Below are 22047 nucleotides of genomic sequence, written 5' to 3'. Positions count from 1 at the left end.
CTGGGTACATGACGAAATGAAGGCAGAAATAAAGATGTTCTTTGAAACCAATGAGAACAAAGATACAACATACCAGAATCTCTGGGACACATTTAAAGCAGTGTGTAGAGGGAAATTTATAGCACTGAATGCCACAAGAGAAAGCTGGAAAGATCTAAAATTGACACTCTAACATCACAATTAAAAGAACTGGAAGCAAGAGCAAACACATTCAAAAGCTAGCAGAAGGCAAGAAATAACTAAGATCAGAGCAGAACTGAAGGAGATAGAGACACAAAAACCCTCCAAAAACTCAATGAATCCAGGAGTTGGTTTTTTGAAAAGATCAACAAAACTGACAGACCGCTAGCAAGACTAATAAAGAAGAAAAGAGAGAAGAATCAAATAGACGCAATAAAAAATGATAAAGGGCATATCACCACTGACCACACAGAAATACAAACTACCATCAGAGAATACTATAAACACCTCTATGCAAATAAACTAGAAAATCTGGAAGAAATGGATAATTTCCTGGACACTTACACTCTTCCAAGACTAAACCAGGAAGAAGTTGAATCCCTGAATAGACCAATAGCAGGCTCTGAAATTGAGGCAATAATTAATAGCCTACCAACCAAAAAATGTCCAGGACCAGATGGATTCACAGCTGAACTCTACCAGAGCTACAAGGAGGAGCTGGTACCATTCCTTCTGAAACTATTCCAATCAATAGAAAAAGAGGGAATCCTCCTAACTCATTTTATGAGGCCAACATCATCCTGATACCAAAGCCTGGCAGAGACACAACAAAAAAGAGAGAATTTTAGACCAATATCCCTGATGGACATCGATGCAAAAATCCTCAATAAAATACTGGCAAACGGATTCAGCAGCACATCAAAAAGCTTATCCACCATGATCAAGTGGGCTTCATCCCTGGGATGCAAGGCTGCTTCAATATTCGCAAATCAATAACGTAATCCAGCATATAAACAGAACCAAAGACAAGAACCACATGATTATCTCAATAGATGCAGAAAAGGCTTTTGACAAAATTCAACAGCCCTTCATGCTAAAAAGCTCAATAAATTCGGTATTGATGGAACGAACCTCAAAATAATAAGAGCTATTTATGACAAACCCACAGCCAATATCATACTGAATGGGCAAAAACTGAAAAAATTCCCTTTGAAAACTGGCACAAGACAGGGATGCCTTCTCTCACCACTCCTATTCAACATAGTGTGGAAGTTCTGGCTAGGGCAATCAGGCAAGAGAAAGAAATCAAGGGTATCCAGTTAGGAAAAGAAGAAGTCAAACTGTCCCTGTTTGCAGATGACATGATTGTATATTTAGAAAACCCCATTGTCTCAGCCCAGAATCTCCTTAAGCTGATAAGCAACTTCAGCAAAGTCTCAGGATACAAAATTCATGTGCAAAAATCACAAGCATTCTTATACACCAGTAACAGACAAACAGAGAGCCAAATCAGGAATGAACTTCCATTCACAATTACTTCAAAGAGAATAAAATACCTAGGAATCCAACTTACAAGGGATGTAAAGGACCTCTTCAAAGAGAGCTACAAACCACTGCTCAGTGAAATCAAAGGGGACACAAACAAATGGAAGAACATACCATGCTCATGGATAGGAAGAATCAATATCGTGAAAATGGCCATACTGCCCAAGGTGATTTATAGATTCAATGCCATCCCCATCAAGCTACCAATGAGTTTCTTCACAGAATTGGAAAAAACGGCTTTAAAGTTCATATGGAACAAAAAAGTGCCCGCATTGCCAAGACAATCCTAAGTCAAAAGAACAAAGCTGGAGGCATCACGCTACCTGACTTCAAACTATACTACAAGGCTACAGTAACCAAAACAGCATGGTACTGGTACCAAAACAGAGATATAGACCAATAGAACAGAACAGAGTCCTCAGAAATAATACCACACATCTACAGCCATCTGATCTTTGACAAACCTGAGAGGAACAAGAAATGGGGAAAGGATTCCCTATTTAATAAATGGTGCTGGGAAAATTGGCTAGCCGTAAGTAGAAAGCTGAAACTGGATCCTTTCCTTACTCCTTATATGAAAATTAATTCAAGATGGATTAGAGACTTAAATATTAGACCTAATACCATAAAAACCCTAGAAGAAAACCTAGGTAATACCATTCAGGACATAGGCATGGGCAAGGGCTTCATGTCTAAAACACCAAAAGCAACGGCAGCAAAAGCCAAAATTGACAAATGGGATCTAATTCAAACTAAAGAGCTTTGCACAGCGAAAGAAACTACCATCAGAGTGAACAGGCAACCTACAGAATGGGAGAAAATTTTTGCAATCTACTCATCTGACAAAGGGCTGATATCCAGAACTACAAAGAACTCAAACAAATTTACAAGAAAAAAAAACAAACAACCCCATCAAAAAGTGGGCAAAGATATGAACAGACATTTCTCAAAAGAAGACATGCATACAGCCAACAGACACATGAAAAAATGCTCATCATCACTCGCATCAGAGAAATGCAAATCAAAACCACAATGAGATACCATCTCACACCAGTTAGAATGGCAATCATTAAAAAGTCAGGAAACAACAGGTGCTGGAGAGGATGTGGAGAAATAGGAACACTTTTACACTGTTGGGGAATTGGAAACTAGTTCAACCATTATGGAAAACAGTATGGCAATTCCTCAAGGATCTAGAACTAGATGTACCATATGACCCAGCCATCCCATTACTGGGGTATACCCAAAGGATATAAATCATGCTGCTATAAAGACACATGCACACGTATGTTTATTGTGGCACTATTCACAATAGCAAAGACTTGGAATCAACCCAAATGTCCATCTGTGACAGACTGGATTAAGAAAATGTGGCACATATACACCATGGAATATTATGCAGCCATAAAAAAGGATGAGTTTCGTCCTTTGTGGGGACATGGATGCAGCTGGAAACCATCATTCTTAGCAAACTATCACAAGAACAGAAAACCAAACACCACATGTTCTCACTCATAGGTGGGAACTGAACAATGAGATCACTTGGACTCGGGAAGGGGAACATCACACATCAGGGCCTATCATGGGGAGGGGGGAGGGATTGCATTGGGAGTTATACCTGATATAAATGACGAGTTGATGGGTGCAGCACACCAACATGGCACAAGTATACATATGTAACAAACCTGCACCTTATGCACATGTACCCTAGAACTTAAAGTATAATAAAAATAAAAATCAAATAAAATAATGCTTTTGTCCTATTTTTGTTATAAAAATAAGGTATATTATTACATAGTATGATCTCAAATAGATAAATATTGCATAAAACAACTAAATATATTAATTATACCTTTTCTGATGTTATTTTATATATTTTTTAATTATTTTCCTTTATGTGTATTTTCATACATTTTTAAGTGTAGAAAAAAATAAAATACTATCTTAACCATTTTTAAGTGTATATTCAGTAGTGTTGAGTATATTCACATTATGATGCAACATACTTCCAGAAATTTTTATTTTGCAAAACTGAGACTCTACATACATTGAACAACTACCCAGTACTGCCTCCCTGTAGCCCCTGAAAAATCACATTTTATTTTCAGTCTGTATGAATTTGACTAATTTGGATAGCTCATATTAGTGAAGTAATACAGTATTTGATTTTTTGTGACTGGAATGTTTTACTAAAAATAATGTCCTCAAGGTTCATCCATGTTGTAGAATGTGACAGATTACCTTCCTGTTTTAAGATTGGGTAAGATTCCATTTCTTATTTTGTTTGTCCATTAATACCCTGATGGACATTTGGGTTTTGCCTCTATAAACAAGGACATGCAGATATCTCTTCAAGACCCTGCTTTCAGTTCTCTTGGATATATACCCAGAAGTAAAATGACTAGATCATGCTGTGATTCTATTTTTAATTTTTGGAAGAACTGTCATACTATTCCATAGCAGTTGCACCATTGTACAAGCCCACTAACAGCACACAAGGGTTCCAGTTTCTCCACATACTCACCAACATTTGGTAGTTTCTGGTTTCTGCTTTGCTTTCCTCATAAGTTTGAGGTAATACCTCATTGTGGTTTTGATTTACATTTAATGACTTTTCAAGTTATCTTCTCATGTGGTTGTTGGCTCCTTTATGTATGTTTGAACTTGTCAAAATGTTTAGAATTAACATGGACTATTTTTATATCATATAAACATAATTGGTATCAGTTTTATGATATAGCAAGAGTAAAGAAGCGTCCTTCTTCTGGTCCCTCAAATCCCCATCTGTGAAATAAGGAGGAGAGACTAGCTAATAATCCCATCTGTGAGTTTTTAATAAAGGAAATAGTTCCTGATTCCTATCAGTGTTGTAAAGATAGTACTTACAATTTCTTAAATTTTGGAGTTATTCTGAAAGGAACGGCAGGTGGGTAAATTAACAATTTGGTGGTGAATTTTCAGCATATACTCTTTTATTTCATATTTCTAGAGTTCCAACTTTGTGGTAGACATTGAACCAGGGGCTCAGAATACAAACATAATGCAGTCTGGATTTTGCCTTAAGTTGCAAGTCTATTTGGGGAGGCAGACTTGTACGTAAATAATTACAATAAGGCTTGAAGTTGATATAGTACATGTATAAATAAGGTTTATTGGTGCTGAAAAGGAGAGGACATCTGCTTCTAAGTTGCTAAAAATATGAAGATTCATCTAATAGTCAGAAAAGGGTCATAATGGTTTTCCCCCAGACCTTGTTGTTTACAAAATCTGTGACATTTAAACTTAGTGAGAAGAAATTTAATATTCACTAGCAAAGACAAAGCAGAATGTCCATGAGCATTTACCCATTATGTTTTCTTTTAAACTAACAAATGGCTAACCTGTTTTCTATTCAATCAAATGGTATTTTAGAAATTGTGGTCTACACAAAGGATGTCTCTTGCTGGGCAGAGTAATATAATACATTCTGTGTGGAGTAGGAAGCTTTAATGATATATGCAGTTTTGTTATTAAAACTGAGTTATATATTTTGCTCTGCTCTGGAAAATTGTGACCTAGTATAACATATCTTCACATTGTTTATAACTTGAGGAAAATCAACATTTTGGGTTCCCAGTTCACACAGTAGGAATTACATTTGTTTTGGCCAAATATAATTTATATAACTGCAAGGAACAATAAAACATGAACTCTACAGTGTTTTCTTACCTAAAAATAATATAGACCTTGTAAAATGGAAAAGATTATTATTATAAAGAAGACAGTAACTTAAAAGGCTGAAGCTCATTTTACAATACTTTTTAATGCCTGTGCAAATAGGCAGACACCTGTGTCCCCATTTTTCTTGACCCCAGCCACAGGAGTGAGATTCCACACAGTAATAAATAACCTTGCAAGTAAAACTTTGAAATAGAATTTGCTTGATCAAGCCGAGTCCTTCCATGTTCAAAAGTCATTTTCTATGTGACTTCTTAAAATGATTCAGTACTCTTTATTGCTCCGCCTACAAAGATTTTTTTTTGTAGGTGATAAAAGTATCTGGTCCATCTTATTAATATAAGAAACCCATAGTGAAGGGGCCATTATGGATTTAAGAGTTGAAAATGAAATTAATGAATAAATGGGTATTTCTCATTAAAGTCAACTAGCCTATTCAGGAATTGACTCTATTACTTCATTATCAAAATAAAACTATGATGCCATTCTCAAAGAATGTGAATGAGAAAATGAGAAAAATATTCAAATTTGTTTTTATGAAATATATGCAAGAGTCATATTGAATGCATATTATAAACCTATTGAATGCATAATATTAAATTGCGGATTGCAAAATCAATCACACAACTAGAAAAAATAGTAACATTTCGGGGGCAAGTACTTTGTTCAAGGAACTAGTCCGTTGTATCCTATGTAATACTCTAAAGTCTAAACAATTCTATGAAGTTGGCAAAATCATCACAATTTTACATGTGAAGAAGCGAAGGCTCATAAATCTTTTGTGATGTGTTCCAAACCACATGGCCAAGTGAGTAGTAGAGTTGACCCCAAACTATGAGTCTTATGATTCTACATACCATGCTCTTTCTACTGCACCACTTGATGATTTACTGGATGAAAACTACAGGCTAGTATCAGTCACAGCATAATCAGATGGCTGATGGGTCTATGATTCCTACTAGACAACCCCTATCTACTCTTGCTAGTCTTAATTTTCCTCAGTTCAACACCTTTTCACATACAAATCAGGATTTTTCTTCCTAAGATTTTAAATTTTGCTAATTCCAGTACAATTTTCGACATGTTATTTTAAACCCTATTATCTATTTTAAAATGGAATTTAAATTGCATTCAATATTATTAGTGTTTGTACCTGTATTAATTTTTCTACAGCAATCCATTTTTAATCCTTATTTAGAGAGACATTCCTAAGACATCCTAAATGATGCCGACTTGCTTCTCAAGAGCAGACATGAGTCTATTTTACTTTTAAAAAGTCTGTAGCTTCTCCAGGCGTTGAATCATCTGGCTTGGGGCCAGACACTAGAGGGTGCTTTAGAAATATTATTTGATGATGAACTCGGATGTTAGCCACTTGCTTTTCAGAATTCATTCCTGTAAATCATGGCTTTGAAAACTTGTCAGTATTTTGCTTTTTCTTTTGTGGATTTCTTCAAAGGGAGAAGGAATGTCTGAAAAGTAAATATTCAACAGTCATAACTACATCCCAAGGAGGGTGGAATAAAAAATATTATAGAAATGTATAGTTATATAAATATTTCTGTGAGATAAAAAGAGAACCCTGTGGATAACTCACAAAGAGCCTACTGGAACTTTATCAGTCGGCAGGGCTTTGTCAGAAGAAAGGGGGTTTGTGAAGGGACAGGAGAACGTGTTTCTCCCCATTCCAAACCCTCCTTTTCTGGAAGCTTGCTGTAAACAACCACTCACATTTGTATGAGACATTTTTTTTTTTTCTTTAAGAGGCGCTTTTACTTATATTACCTTAAGGGATATTTACAACAACCTATGTGGTAAGCATTACTATTTTTATTCTACAGATAAAATAAAACAAAAACAAATGACAGGTTTAGTGACAATAATTAACTCACATAGATCCAGAAAGCAAATTAACAGAAAAAGAGTTTAATTATAGGACTTTATTCTACAGTGTGCAGCAACCCCATCCTTCCCTCATATATGGTTGATGTAACTCTATTTCTTCATTTTCACCTTCAGATTTTGTCACCAATTGTGTCCTTCTTCCCTTTTTATTCGTTTATTTTATCTTTAGTGTCCTCAAAACTTAAAAAAAAAATAAGTAAAATAAAACACACAAAGAAGAAAAACCAGAGGTCATGAAATATGAAAATTACATGCTTCCCCTGACCTCAAAAAACTAGCATAACCAACTACTGGAGCAAAAAAAAAAAAAAAAAAAAAAAATCTTCTGAAGACTTACATTTTGAACTCAGCAGTTCACAATTTTTTAAGGCTTATCTGCTCACATATGCTGTGTTTGAAGAACTGGACATCCGTTGCATCCAACTCTTGTCGCTGAAACAGAGCTCTAAGTGAAGCACAGCTGAGGCACAAAGTGTGCTCTCAGATTCCAGAGGAGTCAAAGCTCTCACTGGGAAGATTCGAAAAGGCTTAATGGGTGCAGCACACCAACATGGCACATGTATACTTATGTAACAAACCTGCATGTTGTGCACATGTACCCTAGAACTTAAAGTATTATAATAAAAAAAAAAGTGAGGGAGAAATAAAGGCTGTGTGACAAACAGAAAAAAAGAAAGAAAAGAAAAGAAAAGGCCTCTTAAAAGAAGGGGAAACAATTCTTTATTCTAGGCCTTAAATGACAATAGGATTTCAAAAGAACACTTGAAGCTTTGGAAATAGGAAAGCCCCCAAGTCAGTGAAGCTCAGAATATATGCAGAAAACAATGGATATTTAACTTATTGGAGGCTCGCTTGCCTGAGGAAACCATGGGGAGAAGAGCCTGGCAAGCGAGCTTTGAACTGTGCTTTAGAGCAGATCTGTCTCAGAGCTTTCTGAGCCAGTGGAAATACCAGCGTCATTCACCAATAGTAGCAATGGGCCATATGTGGCTGTAGGGCACTTGAAAGGTGACTGGTTTGAATAAAAATCTGAAAGTTTAATTTAATTTTAATATTAATGTAAAAGCCAGATGTGGCTAGGGGCTACCATTTTAGACAGTGCCAATCAAGAGAGACTTGAATTACAGAGTGACAGGTTAGTACAGAATTGTAGGTCTACTCACAGGAAGCAGACACTGACTGACTGAAGAAGAGAGATGAACTGAGATAATTTGGGGAGGCCAAGGTAAGAAAAGTATAAGATAGATGAATTGGAAGTTGGTATCAAAGAAGATGTTAAGGTTGTAACCGATAAATTTGTGAACTGCTGAGTTTAAAATGCAACTTACACTCATTTAGCTTGTATGACAAATGTTTGTTCTCCACCAAATTTATGAATTTTTCCAATGTCAAAATGATGTCCATTCTTTCATCTCTCAGTCAACATCCAGAACCCAGCATCATGCCTTACACAAATATATGTTGTGCATGTGATATTGTCTTACAAACTCAACCATAGCTCTGTGTTAATGTTATTAGACATCATGTTAATGTTAAATATTAATGTTAAATGTTAATGTTCGATATTTAATGTTAAATACCTAAGATGGATGAAAGTGACAAGAGTTGGATGTAGTGAATATTCATTTAAACACAACATATGTCAGCAGGTAAGGCTTAAAAAAGTATTTTTTTTTCTGTATGTGTGTAAATGTGTGTGTGAGTGTGTGTGTGAGTGTGCAGGTGTGTACTGGTTTATTCTCCCTCAAATTTTTATCTCCAAAGCACTTGTAATGAAAATACATCATCTATATTATTCTAAACCCATAAGAAACAATGTTCTTGTTTCAGCTTCATTAGATTCTTAATTATGGATAAAATATTCTGTAAAGTTAGCCAGTGTCCACTCCTTCATTCTATAAGCTAAAACGATTTTTAAAACAAAAACAGAAAATTTGACTTCTCCAACTGTAAGGCTTGGGATCAAAATATCAAAATCACAAGTAAAATCTCACATTAAACTTGGTAAAACGAAATTATTTTCCTACAGTATTTTGCATAAGAGCAAAGAAAAAGAATAAAACAACAGCAGCAACAGCAATGCAACTTCTCATCTCCAACACAACCATTCTAATCACTAATATCTTTGTATCCACAAATGGACTCATCACTTGGGTGACTTCTCAAATAAATCTTAAATTTTTGGCTCAGTAAATCCTCATATGAAGACGTCCTGGGAATGACTAGGCACCAAATAGCCTTCCATAAAATGTGCTGTGGGCCAATATTAACTCAATGACCTGGCTTCTCTTCTATATGCTCATATGACATGAGCAAATGCACAGGCAGAGTTTCAGGAAAAAACATCGAGAAGTTAGTTTTTCCTTCACATTCATTCAAATGATGCCTGGGCTAACCATGTTTGATGAAGACAGAGTGAATTTATCCAGTTCTCCAGGCAAGGGCTATGTGTATTCTATCTCTCTAAAAGTCTCATTTTGGAGAATCCTCAATTCATCAATAACTGCTGCAGCTATTGCTGAAACCTTCCCCCTCCTTTATTTAAACCTGAAAAGAAAGTGAAGCCCAGCTGGTGAGGGTTATCCGGTTATCTGGAAGACAAAACTATGGAGATTTGTATTCTTATGCATTCTTTGTCTCACAACAATGGAAATCCTTGAACTTCCAGATATATTATGTTCTAGCATCTTAATCCTCTTAAAAACTCATTTGCGTTATCTGACACTTATTTGAAATGTTGGGAGCAGAACTTTGGAAAGGGTTTTAGGTCTGGATCTTCCATTTTAACTTTATTGTGTTTTTAAGACTCATTTTTGAGTTTTCTTACACATAGTGATCCCACATTTTTCTACATATATATTTAAATATGGGCAGATAGCCGTATGAACTCAGGAAAATAAAGCAGTTATTGATATTAGTATATTAATTAATGAATTATCCCTTCATTCACAGAATCCTAAAATCTTAAAATTAAAATTGACCTCAAAGGAAGCTACCTTCAACCATTCTTACAAACTACTGTACTACTACAAGTATTGAGTGCCTGGGATCAGAAATGGGAAGAATGCTTCCTTTTTCATGTTTTGTTCCTTCTATTTTGTTTCCAAATGTCCAAGTAGCCAAGTCTCTGGTATGTATCAGAGGAACAGTCAATTTTCAGAGTGAAGTCAAGTGAAAAGTATGCAGATGGCAGTGTAAATGTTAGGAAAGTTTGGGGAGAAATATGCCAACTATGTGCTGTTTTGTTACAGTAACTATAGAACCGTCTCTCCAATGCCATGGACAAGACCCTTGCCAAATGGAATACCCTATTTATAACCCTATTGGGAAGAGGAAATGGTGCCAAGAACAAGATAAAACTATTATCTGTATTAAGAAAAATACTTAAAAGCATGTTTGTATTTGAAAATAAATGTTAGTGGTTAAGAAAAATAATAATGGTAGTTGTAGATCTGGGTGTTGAAACCTGTTGCAAGGCTATTAATTAGTCATCATCTTATCTTCACTGCCATGTCTCTGCCAACTTACCTGTTTGAAGTCATAAATGGAGCTCATAAATGGGCTCTTTGGGAGATATGTAGAAAATAAACAATTTCCCCCACTGGGTAAATAGTTAAGAAATCTCCCTGGGCTCATATGTTTTCCTCCTGTTGGCACTGTTGACTCAGTGCCCTTGTGGGATGTACTCCCAAACTGTGCTGCTGCTGGCAGTGTTTCCAGTGCCAAGTATTGAGCCTGCAGTCCCAGAGGCAATGAAAAAATAGCTAAGTCCAAGGGAGTGCCATGAGCATATGGACCCTGGTCACAAGAGTGTCGCAGTGGCAGGGGCTTGGACATATGCCACAGGCTGCATCAGGACATATGCCATGGGCTGCCACCCCAAATAATTCCCTCTTCCCCAGGACCCAGAGGAACAGCTTGCTGAATAAACAAGAGACTGAGAGAGTGGTTGAATTGGCACCAGGCCAGCGTCCCTTGCCTTCCCCACTGAATCAATGAAAACTTGGCATATACTACATTTTCAAGGAGCAGGGAAGCATGAAGACATAATCTCTTTGTCCTTCCTGTGTTTTGTCACTTTACTTATCTGACTTGGTAGAATACAAACACTTGATGTCATTTGGAATAAGACAAAATAAGGGTTGATTCCTGGCTCTTTTGCTAGCTCTGTGCCCCTAAAAGAAAAACAAAAAAAGAATATTTGACTGATAAAAGCCTCAATTTCTTTTCAGTGAATGGTACCTACCTTGCTGGTTTGTGGAAAGGTTTAAAAAGGTGATATATAAAGTGTTTTGCACTGTTTCTAGCACATGATAGACAATAAATGTGAACTTGTGTATGACCAGATGCACACATTAAACTCTGGATAGTCCAGTTAATTACTCCATAATATTATTATTTAATAATTAAATTTATTTATTGAGTTATAATATAGAATATTGTCCTATAAGTATAATTATTTATTAAAATCTAATTGTTAACCCAGTATCAAAATTTCTGATAATTCTGTAATTATACACAATTATTAAAGACATAATTTCCATGTATTATATATCATGTGTTGTGTATTTTATACAAACACATTATATATATCACAATATTATGTATTATATGTTTTATATATCATGTTATATTATGGCTTGTATTACATATGGATTTGTAGGTCTCATGTATATGTTACATACATATCACATTTAATATACTATATATTTATTTGTATTATCAATTTGTTTATATCAATTATAAATTGTGATATGTAAGCTTATTATTTCATGTAAATAACTTAAACTATAATCATATGATTAATATACTATCTATTAGGGGCTTGTTAGATTGTCATACAGATAATTAGATATAATTATTAAAAATAACAATTTTTTACTATTGTATATGCTATTTATATAAATGTAGGTGTAAACATGCACACACAAGTTTAGTTATTTAATGATCTTTGGTGTGCTTAAGCCACAATTCTCCTGGTTTAGAACTGTCACAAGGGAAGAAAGTGAAATGTCATGGGACAACCATGTGTCTGAATGAGAAAAGTTCCAGTCGAGGTCCTGACAGGTGTGTGACCCTGGGCATGCCATTCACCCGCTCTGAATCCTTATTTTCTTACTCTAGTAAAAAGGGAAGGGAACATTTACAGATTTAAATTGAAATAACATATGAAAAGTCTGCAACACACTTCTTAGCTCATAATTAATCAATAAGTGGTAGATGTCTTTATTATCAAAAACTAATTATCATTGTTTTCAATGGAAGTCTCAGAAATAACATCTGAAAAGCAGCCGTTCACTTACTGAGGATTTCTACACGCAGAACCGGCTACTGCGATTTCTGTTTTGCTTAGGCCTCATTTGGAGAACAGGGCCAGTTGTTCTCACTTTCTAGTGGTTGGAGAATATTCAAACTGATATCCCTTGTGGAGTAAGATCTTGGGGACAAATATATCTTCTATTTCAAGGTTTCTTAAATTTCACATGTGATTTTAAAAAGCAAATAAGCCCCTTAATTGCTTCGTTAAGCTAGTCAACACTAATTAAGAAAAGTCAAGTGGAAAAATATTAGAAACTGCTGTGCTTGACTTGAAGCCTCCTCTCTTTCTCCCAGAATATGTTTTGCTTTGCTAAGGAAAGGGAGTTTGTGATTTTCTGTGATAGAATCCACTCTGACCTCCTGGGTTCTGAGCTTGAAATTGAGCTTCAGTCTTTGGGGGTTGATCCTGTTTATTACTGATGAAACATGATTTCGCAACCCCATGAAAAAATGCCTAAGTGCCTTGTAAAGTAGCACAGGGGGTAAACCAAACTATTTTGATGAGTTAGAATTCAACAAGCTTGAAACATCAGTTTCTTCTCCTTTGATACAGCATAGGAGCTTAAGAACAGTGGGCAAGGGAGGTAGCTCAGTCTTGGAGTGGGAGCTCCTTATGTGAATATGTGCACGTGTGCATGTGTGTCTGCACCTTTGTGTTTGTGCACCTCTGTGCACATATGCGGTGTTGAGTATGCCGTAGGGAGCTTCTACTTGTCTGCAAGACAAATAGGTCCTGAATTCAGCCTTTTGCTCTTCTCCAAACTTTGGGGCAGTTATTTCTCTTAGTTCTGCTGAAGCTTATAAGAAAAGTGAGTTTTGTTATAGATTTTCCTAGAACTAACTAGGCCATATGTCTGGTTATATCAGCTCCTTTGGAATCTCTCAGATCTAGAGAAAATGATGAAGTAATTCCAGTAACCTGCCTTAACTCTCCTTTATTGTAGTAAACAGCTTCTATAGATTGAGCACTTACTGTGTACCAAATGTTGTTTAGATATTTTATAACCATGGCCACATGTAATTCTCAGGGTACCTGCGTATTATTATCTCTATTTAATTGATAAAGATAGCAAGGCTAAGAGAAATAAATGGCTTATAGCCCCCGAGTTGGTAAGTTGTTGAGCAGGGATTAAAACCCCAAGATGCCTCCTACAAACTCAGTCTGATTTCCTCTTTACCCCATTATTGAAAAGGCTCTCTTACTGTAATCCTCTGAGTCATACCAGTAATCTTTCCTGGTCCTAGATGAGAAAAACTCAAATTCCTCTTCACTCTAAAAACACTCCTTGGCACAGTGTCTCTGCTAAGCCTGCTCAGCATGCAAACATCCCCTGAAGCTCCACAGTTGGCTTTACCCACAGCCTTCAGGAGCTCAGCACATGTCAAGCCCTTCAGAGGATTTTGGGCTGCTTAAGGGAATCTGCTGGAAAAGCAAGAAATATGAAGAACTTTGGGATTGGAATCAGAAGTAATTTTACCTATATTGACACTTGTGCTGGGGAGACCAGACCTGAGTTATCTAGGGTAATAGGTGATCTCCCCTTGGGGCGTCAGCTCCCATGGATGGCCTTTCTCCTTGACTATGGATGAGTGAAAAGGATAAGAACCTTGCCTTCATCAGAATAAACTCAACAGAGCCAAAACCATAAGACTCGGTCTATTTTGCAGGCATTGAAGCATGCTGTGACACTGTCATGCCAGACCCCTATTAACTTCAGTAGGGATGGCACTGGGTTCAAGAGGCTAGAGAAGAGACCTAGAGCCAGCAAAAGAGGCCTATGGTTTTATTTGCGGGAACTTACATACAGGGATGGTTCAGTGGTGGCAGGCTGGACAGGAAAACCAGAACTGCTGGCACAAAAACACATGCAGTTTACATAACATCCTCACTGAGTACCCTCTCCTCAGCAACCTCCACATGAGCACCCTCATTTCTTAAATTATTGCTGTCAGGTCCATCTGCTGTACAGGGTCATTCTCAGGGTAGGCTTCAGTTAAGCTATTGCTGTCAGATGTGTCTACCATACAGGCACCAATTGCATTGGCCCATTTGAGGGAAAAAAGTTCAGTATGTCTTGGGTGAGGAAAAAGTGTAGAAGCCCTTGTTGGATGTACTGAGGAATCCAGTTCGCAGGCTCCAAAGGGGTTCTGTTAACTCAGCACTGAGCAGTCCCATGAGATTGTGAGTGTTCAATCAGCTTGGTGAGGGATGGCAGTGGGCATCTTCTGCCTGTGGTGGGCATGCTTGTGGGGGTTGAGAGACCTGCCATCCATTAGACTCTTGTGTACTGAAGAGCTTCCTCAGTTTCCTTTTGGCCCAGGACTAATAGATAAGACAATTCTAGACTTCTCTCATAATGGGTCTGAGCCAGTGGATAGTTCCCTTGCCTTGGACTGAGCAGGATGAAGTCTGCAGGGACGGGGTGGGAGCAGTGCCTGTAGCTCTGATGCTTCAGACACATGTACATTCCTATGAAAACAAATGATCTCTGGCCAGGAACTGAACACAGATAAACTAAGGCACAAAGTGTGCACAATTAAAAAGACCACAACTTTTGTGAAAATGCTGACTTTAATTAAAATAAGCAAATAAAGGAACAAACAACCCCTACATATTTCCTTCAATTTCTCAGTGTTCTGGAGATTCAGAGCAAGTGATTATGAGACTAAAAAGTTTTATCAGGTAGTTATCAAATTATTCCCATCAAGAATATGAGCTAGAATCATGACATTCTTTCCCAACATCTTTAATGAGAGTAGAATGAGGTCTTTGTAATAACAAACAGCTTTTGATATTTCTGTGGGGGGCTATTGCCCTAACTGCTCACAAATCAAGGACAAGAAATAAAGTTTATGTAAGAAGAATGTGTGATGAATGTTTTGGGAATTGAAGCATGCAACACAAATGAGCCTAAGGATACAGGTGTGAGAGGCTGTTGCAACCTAGGTCACAGTTCAGAAGGTGGTCTACCCCAGAGCACCTGCCAGTCAGATAAAGAATCCAGGCAAGCACAAGGCAGGATATTAATATTTGTAGATAAATGAGCTGAGAACTGTGGTCCTGGGGAGCCTGAAACACTTAACAAAGTAGGGGCTCATGACTAAGAAAAATACAAGGCCAGATCCCAGTTCTAGTGACAAGGTCAGAGGGAATAGAGATGTCAGCAGGGTGACCCAGAGAGTACTAAGTCTCAGACCTCACTGTGGCAAAAAGTGATTAGAATCTAATGAGAGTGCCTGGGTGTCAAACCCAGTCAATGGATACTAGCAAGGGTTCATGATAGTCTGAGCTCCACTGAACTTCACTGTCCCAAAGATTGAAGTGATAGAAGGCTCCTGATAACTTTGCCAAGAGCAGAAGTGGTGTGAGTACTGGGTACCATTAGGCCTCCTGGAAGCTCAGAAGATTGAGCCTTAAGAATATGAAGAGGCGGGTGAGGTGGCGGGCGCCTGTAGTCCCAGCTACTCGGAGGCTGAGGCAGGGGAATGGCATAAACCCGGGAGGCAGAGCTTGCAATGAGCTGAGATCCGGCCACTGCACTTCAGCCTGGGTGACAGAGCGAGACTCCGTCTCAAAACAAAAAACAACAACAACAACAACAAAAGAATATGAAGAGGGGGCCGGGCATGGTGGCTCACCCTGTAATCCCAGCACTTTGGGAGGCCAAGGCGGGTGGATAACGAGATCAGGAGTTCAAGACCAGCCTGACCAACATGGTGAAACCCCATCTCTACTAAAAATACAAAAATTAGCCGGGAGTAGTGGCATGCACCTATTGTCCCAGCTACTCAGGAGGCTGAGGCAAGAGAATCGCTTGAACCTGGGAGGCAGAGGTTGCAGTGAGCTGAGATTGCACTGCTGTACTCTAGCCTGGGCAACAGAGCAAGACTCTACCTAAAAAAAAAAACAAAAAAAAACTATATGTATATATGAAGAGGGTGAAAGATTTCATATGTTAACACCCTGGAAAGTCATCACTCCCAGATTCTTTCCATGGAGGCTCTCTCGAAGGCAGAATGACTCCCATTCTAGAAGCAGAAGGTGAGTATGGCAAAGGCCTGTGGAGGAGCTAGTGTGAAAGGAACTGACATGAGGACAGCTACCAACTGGAGTGAGAAAGTCAGGTCTCAGCTACAAGAGCACTAACTCGGCAGGCGAGACCAGTAGGGCCCTCATCAGAAACAGTCCAGATCAGCCACCTTTTTTGACATTTTGAGTCCAAAAATGTTCCTATATACTACACTGACGTGTGTCCCTGAAGGTGGCCCCAGAAATGGTCCAGATGAAGTCCTGGGAAGGCTGTGGAGGTCCTCCTCTTTTGTTTCCTTCTTCAACTTGCTCCAATTACCTTGCTCTCCCATTGAATTTCAAATCATGCCTTGTATCTTCACACCTCAGGTCTTTACCCTAAGCCTTCTCTTTGCCTGGAATGACCTCTTTCCTCTCCCATCATTCAATCTCCGTCTCGCCTTTCTTGCTATTGTGATTACTTTAGTTTGCATGGACTTTTCCTGGCTCTAATATCTGAATCTTGTATTCAATAATCATTCTTTGGTAAATTTTCCTAAGAAAGTCCACTGGACAAAAGTCAGATTCACATTAAACTACAGACTAAAGAGCAGGAAGAGCCCCTAGAGATCCCCTAGCCCTACTACTTCTGTTTAGGTGAGGAGGCAAAAGTGTAGAAGGCAGGCATGATTTCCTTCAAGTCACCAGAGAGTCAAAAGCAGAGAATGCATAAATCCATGTCTACTGACTCTCAATCTGGAATGTCTTCATGCATTTTTTTAAATTTTTTTATGCCTAAGTAGTTTAACTTGAGAGGAAAATGCAATAAGAATCACATTTCCACAGAATTGATAAGAAATTGGTCAGGTCTCCTTTCTGATGTGTCAGCAGCTATGAGTCTCACTGAAGGTCCCTGTTTTTGCACCTCAGGGTGAATCATGGGTTTCTGAATGGGCAGAAGGAAACTAAGGCTAAGTAAGGCTACCCCTGGACGCACTGGAAGCCCTCCCAGGAGGGAAGAGAAAGAGACCTATAACATCAACCTTGAGCTTTCGTTCTTTGTTCCTTTTATGGCCTTCCTCACTTTACGTGAGTTCTGGGATATGAACGTGCTCAGGGGTAGAGAAAGCTGTAATCCCCAGGGCCCTGCACTATAAACTTCATTTCCTCCCTTTATTGCAGTTAACTGCCCATGAACTCTATTAATATTTTGCAAATTGAGATCCCTAAAACACATGTTACTGTTAATTTTAACCTCATGCTAACTAGGATGTGGTCAAATTTTCACAACAAATTCCAAGGATATTTTGATATGCCTTGGAAAAATGCATTTAAAGGTGGCTCTGGGGTATTATTTCTTCTAAGTCTACACATTTTCTTTCAATTCTTGCTGCTTAAGAGCAGGCAGAAGTAAACTGTCTTAGGTGAGGAGGAGCCATAATACAAAGTGATGCAGTTACGATACGGGAGTGACAGAAAGAAACCTCTACCAGACCAAGAGGGACAGTCAAGGAACATCAGCTTTCTGAACATCAACCTTCTGAACTTACCATAGTAAAAATCTGATGTCAACAAAATTGTTATACACTTTTGCATGCAGGATCAATTTACTTTGAAACACTTCACCATTCTATAAACACAGTTCTTCCCTTAGGAAAAAGCCATGGGTTTTATAAATTTAATGAGACAAAAATGAATTTTTCCCACCTCCAGGATACCAAATACATTATCACGGAATAGTATCACAAGTGTGACCTCTAAGTCTGATGAGCCACAAATAAGAAACTCCCTTCCTTCCTTCCTTCCTTCCTTCCTTCCTTCCTTCCTTCCTTCCTCCCTCCCTCCCTCCCTCCCTCCCTCTCTCCCCGCCTCCTTCCTCCCTCCCTCCCTCCTTCCTTCCTCTCTCCTTGTCTCCCTCCCTCCCTCCTTTCCTTCCTTCCTTCCCTCCCTCCCTCCTTTCCTTCTTTCTTTCCTTCCTTCCTTCCTTCTTTCCTTCCCTCCCTCCCTCCTTCCTTTCCTTCCTTCTTTCCTTCCCTCCCTCCCTCCCTTTTCTCTCTCTCTCCCTACCACTCTGCTGCCTCCTTGCTTCCCTCTCATCCCCTCCTCTCACCTCTCCTTCCCTGCCTTTACTTCTTTCCCACCTTCCTTTCTCCCTTCCTTCCTTCTGTTTACTCATCAAATATTTTCTGAGTACCCATGTTGCCGGGAATTGCTGTAGCCATTGCAGATTCAGTGATAAACATATCCCTGGAAAACATTAATCAGTGATTCCACCTTTGAGATAGGTATTCTTCCCCAAGAACATCAATCTATTCAAGTCACTCACCTTAAAGAGAGGAGAAAATGTCCAGCTACAGAAAATAAAGCAGTGACCATTTTATGAATCATTGAGTCAACAAACCTGCTTTTTTAGTTTGTTTCCCCAAATGATTCTCCACTTTCTCTCAATCATAATGGTATATTCAAGTTCACCTAAATCCTTATTGCCTCAAATAAGGAGATGGTGTGGTATAGTGACATCATTTTTGTCCTCACAACCAATTATTCTGAGAAAGGTGAGTGAGTGCAGAGCCATTGGAGAGAAGGACATCCACCTTCCTCTGCCTCCTGCCCTTATACAATGCCAAGGTCACACCTGGACCTAAAGGAGAGACACACCTCTTCCGTATATGTTCAATTGATCTTATTCTTCAACTTCCATTGCTCTCCAATTTTTTCTTACCTTTGATTCTAATATAGGTGGCAGCATTCACAATACCTAAGTGCCAACTTCTCTCAATACATTCAATAGGAATTCAGTTATTTAGAGAGTAGGGCATCTCCTGAGGAAAAAGTAAATATTCTTCCTACCCTTCCCTACCCTCTTTGTGAAATAACCATGCTTTCTCCTTATGATCAGGGTGTATTACAACTGCCAGTACACAAACTCTTTTCTTTGCCGGCTATTCTATGGGTACAGTGGGCCCAAACTGATCGGCAGTGGTCATATTTTTAAGTTAATGAGTCCTATATCTCATGGTAGAAACAGCCCTCAGAATCTAAGGTTTCAGGAACAAGAAACAGAAATCTCCCAAGTAGGTCACTGGGAGTAATGGTGAGTCCAGCCCCAAGAGTTCCCCCAGAGGACTCAATGATAATAATTCATTCTTCTTTTGAGAAAGCCAAGATCCCATCTTGTACCCTCAGCCCAGTGATTTCCTGGGCATACAGATAACCCAGCCCCAGAGAAGGGCTGCTAAGGGCTGCTGCAGGGCTGGCTCAGATGCATATGAAGCTCTGCCCAAGAAACAGAGAGAGAGAGAGAGAGATCCTTGAGAGTCCACAGCTGTGTGGGGATCTGGGCTTTGAGCCCCCTCAGCTGAAGTCAGCAGCCCCCGGAATGTCTCAAACCTGCTGCTGGCCTCAAAGCTCAACTTGCTTGGCCAAGGCCCCATATCACTGTAGGACATCCAGGGCTTCAAACGAGGGCCCCTCAGAGCAGCCTCCTCCTCCCGAACACTTCTTGCCAAAGCACAGCTGAAGCAAGCTTGAAGCTAAATATTTGGATTGAAAGGGAGGGAGGATGCAGCCCCTCTGAAGGGTATTTTACCCAAGCCATTGGGAGAGAACCAGCTCCCAGCGCAGGCATGCTGACCCCCACAACATTGAAAAGCACTGTAATCGCTGTGCAATCAACTGTACCATGTGCTTGCAAACCTCACAGAAACACAGGCCCTGCAATGTGCATAGTGATTCCCAGCCTGCCTCCCTCATCTCATTTCACCCTCTTCACGACCTTCAGAAGCTGCAGGATGCAATGGCTCTCTTCTTTGTATATGCAGAAATTGAGCATCTCCACAATGGGGAAATGACCTTCTCAATGTTGAACATGAAACAAGGGCTTAAGACTGGACTCTAAGTCGGGCCTTCTGAAGGCAGGATTGACCTCTTCCTTATCAATCCAGGGTTGCTGTTGAATAATAACAATGCCCAACATAAGTACACAATGCTGTAGGGAGGTGGACAGAGCATGGTTTTGGAGAGAAAAGAACCAAGCTGAAGGTTCCATTCCAGCGTCTGTCAGTTCTGTGACCCCAGGCCTGTCATGGTTGACTTTATTGAGAAGCAATGTCATCTGGAAAGTGGACACAATACTGAGATTCGTCCCTACCCCCATCACTCGTCTGCACTGGGGGTCACCTGAGCCAGTGTGCATTTAAAAAGTCCTTTCCACCTGCCTGTGCCCTGAACCTGGGAATGATGGTGATGGTGATCATGCCAAAGAAATGAACATCACAGCCTGAAAGAAAATGGGGGCAGAAGAGAGCTTCGACTTCTTGCCTAGCCCCTTCATTTTATAAACGTAAAATCTAGTTTGTCTAAGTCAACCTAGGAAAATGGTAGCAAAGCCAAGCTTAGATCCCCCAGACCTGTCCTGTATCATGATCCTTCTTTTTTTCTTCATGTTCCCAAACACTGAACAAGCACATTTATTCTCCGGGGGAGTAGATAGGACAGATGATATGTCCCAAGTTTATGGGTGAGGAAATTATGACACAAGGGTTACAAGAATTACGTCAAATGGCATGACGAGTAAGGAGTGGGCTGGGTTTCACTCTTTATTTGGCCAAAGTAATTTTATTTTAAAATGAAAAACAAAAAACCACTACACTCACACCAAACATTTGCCATCCAAACTGTTCAAAGGGCTTTCTTTATACAGATCTCCAACCAACGCAGGGATCCCTTTTACAGCATCCCTGTCACTTGAGCAGCTTACCTTTGCTTAATGAACTCCTGTGTGGTCCTCATCAGACAAATAATTCCATCATTAAATAACCCTTATTTCAAGCAAATATTTACCAATTGCCTGCTGTATGCAGGGGACTAGATGTATCGATTGCGAGAAAGCTCTCCCATGTATTGGAGCAAAATCTGCCTCTCCCTGGCAAGTAGTCATTTTGCCCTCCAGCTTTACTACAATGGCCCCATGTGACTTTGCTATAGAATTTGAATATGCTAACCATTCCCTTCTTCCTAATGCTCTCTCCTTCCTTGTGTCCTGGTAATCAGGCCCCATATTCTCCTGTACCTCTGACTTACTCTTTTCAGTCTCTTTCACTGGCTACTCTTCTTCTCTCTTAGTTCATAAATATCAACATTCTCGACAGGACTGATTCACAGCCTCAGAGACATGACTCCCAAATATAAATCAGCCCAGACCTCTATACTGAGCTGCAGACCTGTATGTCAAACAGCTGTAAGACATCTCCATTTTGATGTCCCACAGGCATCTCAAATTTGGCATGTCTAAAACTGAACTTCCACCCTCTAATCCCCAGGAAACCTCCTCTATCCTGTATGCTCTTTCTCTCTATCTTGTATGCTCTATTATTCCCCATTTGAGCCAAAAACCTGGACATTGTCTTTATTCCCCCCTTGCCTTTACACACATCCTAACGCCTTAGTTCTACACCATACCACCTCTTGAACCTGCCCTTTCTTCCATTCCCACTCCTATTGATTTAGGTTGGACCCCATTTTAGTTCCCCTATAGTATACAATAGACTTCCAGTTTCCACTGTGGAGTCCTTGTAATTAACTCAACACAA

General features: G+C 39.2%; 1 long non-coding RNA gene across 1 annotated transcript in view; it reads right to left on the bottom strand.

The window, feature by feature from the left end:
* Positions 1-5290: 5290 nt before the first annotated feature.
* The window catches only part of LOC117063029, a 46965-nt gene continuing 30208 nt past the window's right edge, over positions 5291-22047 (bottom strand). The window contains exons 3-4 of the long non-coding RNA XR_004428680.1: positions 14250-14295; positions 5291-6695 (exon numbers count right to left, since the gene is read on the bottom strand). This is a non-coding gene — a long non-coding RNA (uncharacterized LOC117063029). The remainder of the gene's footprint in view (positions 6696-14249; positions 14296-22047) is intronic.

Source organism: Trachypithecus francoisi, unplaced genomic scaffold (genome assembly GCF_009764315.1).
Source record: "Trachypithecus francoisi isolate TF-2019V2 unplaced genomic scaffold, Tfra_2.0 Lachesis_group17, whole genome shotgun sequence".
NCBI classification, from domain to species: domain Eukaryota; kingdom Metazoa; phylum Chordata; class Mammalia; order Primates; family Cercopithecidae; genus Trachypithecus; species Trachypithecus francoisi.
Note: the sequence above shows the minus strand (reverse complement) of the source record. Positions and strands in the feature narration are given on the sequence as shown.